Source organism: Panulirus ornatus, chromosome 72 (genome assembly GCF_036320965.1).
Source record: "Panulirus ornatus isolate Po-2019 chromosome 72, ASM3632096v1, whole genome shotgun sequence".
NCBI classification, from domain to species: Eukaryota; Metazoa; Arthropoda; class Malacostraca; order Decapoda; family Palinuridae; genus Panulirus; species Panulirus ornatus.
The window spans coordinates 2,057,054-2,059,553 of NC_092295.1; the positions used below are offsets into that span (position 1 = coordinate 2,057,054).

General features: G+C 31.8%; 1 long non-coding RNA gene across 1 annotated transcript in view; it reads left to right on the forward strand.

The window, feature by feature from the left end:
• LOC139748043 (uncharacterized) overlaps positions 1-2,500 on the forward strand; it is a 23,726-nt gene that overhangs the window by 103 nt on the left and 21,123 nt on the right. The window lies entirely within an intron of this gene.

The window sequence follows — 2,500 nt, forward strand, 5'->3', positions numbered from 1 at the left end:
GTGAATTAATTTTGTGTTCAGTAACGCCGTATGACAAGATAAGAACCAGACGAGAGAGAGATAACACACGTGGAAACTAGAAAAGATAAGAAAATGATATAGACTATCTATTTAAAGAGAAAAAAAAATAATTTTTAAACCAACGGGGTCGTAAAAATTCGCCTCGGTGGCCAAGCGTAAAAGAATTTATTCGCGTCAGGGAATTTATTCGCGTCAGGGAATTTAAATTTACGCCCCAGAGCCACTGAGACGCGCTACGCCAGTACACGACCTCTGGGAACAAGCGCAACTACGGTGTCCATAGTTAAGAGGCTAATTGGCCAATTAACACCATAATCTATCGATAGATTTTACAAATTAACCCTAAAATCTATCGATAGATTTTACAAATTAACCCTAAAATCTATTGAGATTTTACAAATCAACCCTAATATCTATCGATAGATTTTACACAAATCAACCCTAAAATCTATCGATAGATTTTACAAATTAACCCTAAAATCTATTGAGATTTTACAAATCAACCCTAATATCTATCGATAGATTTTACACAAATCAACCCTAAAACCTATCGATAGATTTTACAAATCAACCCTAATATCTATCGATAGATTTTACACAAATCAACCCTAAAACCTATCGATAGATTTTACAAATCAACCCTAATATCTATCGATAGATTTTACACAAATCAACCCTAAAACCTATCGATAGATTTTACAAATTAACCCTAAAATCTATCGATAGATTTTACACAAATCAACCCTAAAATCTATCGATAGATTTTACAAATTAACCCTAAAATCTATTGAGATTTTACAAATCAACCCTAATATCTATCGATAGATTTTACACAAATCAACCCTAAAATCTATCGATAGATTTTACGAATTAACCCTAAAATCTATCGATAGATTTTACGAATTAACCCTAAAATCTATCGATAGATTTTACAGGTCATAATTACTTTAAGGGGGGGAGACCCCTTGCGATGACCCACTGTATCATTAATGGGTATTTAATGACGTAATTTATCATGTGGTGACCACATGGGTATGTTGGGGGGTGGAGGAAGGGGGGGTTGTTAGATATGTTGTAAGTTGTTAAAATGGGGTTAAGTTGTTAAGTATGTTGTGGTATGATGTAGGGGTATGTTGGGCCAGTGGTGTGAGGTATGTGGTTACATGCTGGGTATGTGGGGGAGGTATATATATATATATATATATATATATATATATATATATATATATATATATATATATATATATATATATATGTGGTAAGGTGAAGTAGATTTAAAGGTATGTTGGTGGGTATGCGGTAGTTCATATCATACAGTGGTATGTTAAGTATGTGGTGAGGCGACGTTATGTATGTGGTAATATGTTGGGAGTATGTGGCGAGACAGTATTTAGGGATATGTGGTGAGATAATTTTAGGTATTTTAGGTGTGTGGAGATAATTTTAGGTATGTGGTGAGAATTTTAGGCGTGTCAGATACTTTTAGATATGTGGTGAGAATTTTAGGTATTTTAGGCAATTGAGATAATTTTAGGTATGTGGTAAGAAATTTAGGTATTTTAGGTGTGTGAGATACTTAAAGATATGTGGTGATAATTTTAGGTATTTTAGGCAAGTGAGATAATTTTAGGTATGTGGTAAGAATTTTAGGTATTTTAGGCGTGTGAGATACTTTTAGATATGTGGTGAGAATTTTAGGTATTTTAGGCAAGTGAGATCATTTCAAGCGTGTGCTATAATTTTAGGTATGTGGTGAGATAATCTTTAGGTATGTGGCGAGATCATTTTTAAGGTATGCGGTGAAATAAATGTCTCGAGAGTTGCCAGGTATGGCAATACCTGACAACTCTTCGGTTGTGGTAATTTACGAGTAATGAGACGTCTCGTAATTACACCCAGGAAACTAGACAAGGTCTCACAACTGCACACGAGGTCAGAGGTCAAGGACACACCGTTATGGCCCTTTTAAGTGGATAATAAATAAGAAATAAATGACGCCTGGCAACCGCGCCAGGCCGGGGAACGCCATGTTTTCCCTAGGATGAACAAGGCAAACCCCGTTATTATTATTATTATTATTATTATTATTATTATTATTATCATTATTATTAGTTATTATTATTATTATTGTTATTATTATGATTATCATTACTATTATTATTATTATTATTATTATTATTATTATTATTATTATTATTAATATTATTATTCTATTATTATCACTATTATTATTATTATTATCATTATTATTTATTCCTTAATCGTTAATAATTATGTTTTAAAATAAAAACGTGATCAACTAGACGAGTAAATATACGCACACAACATCATGTCTTATAATAAACCACTTATCCATTTAACTCCAAACAAACAGTAACAAAATAAACCAATTTATCTAACCATAATTATTATTTTGTTTCAACTATAACAACAAAAAAGATGAAGACAGTAAAAACCATATTATTCCAAACAAAAATTT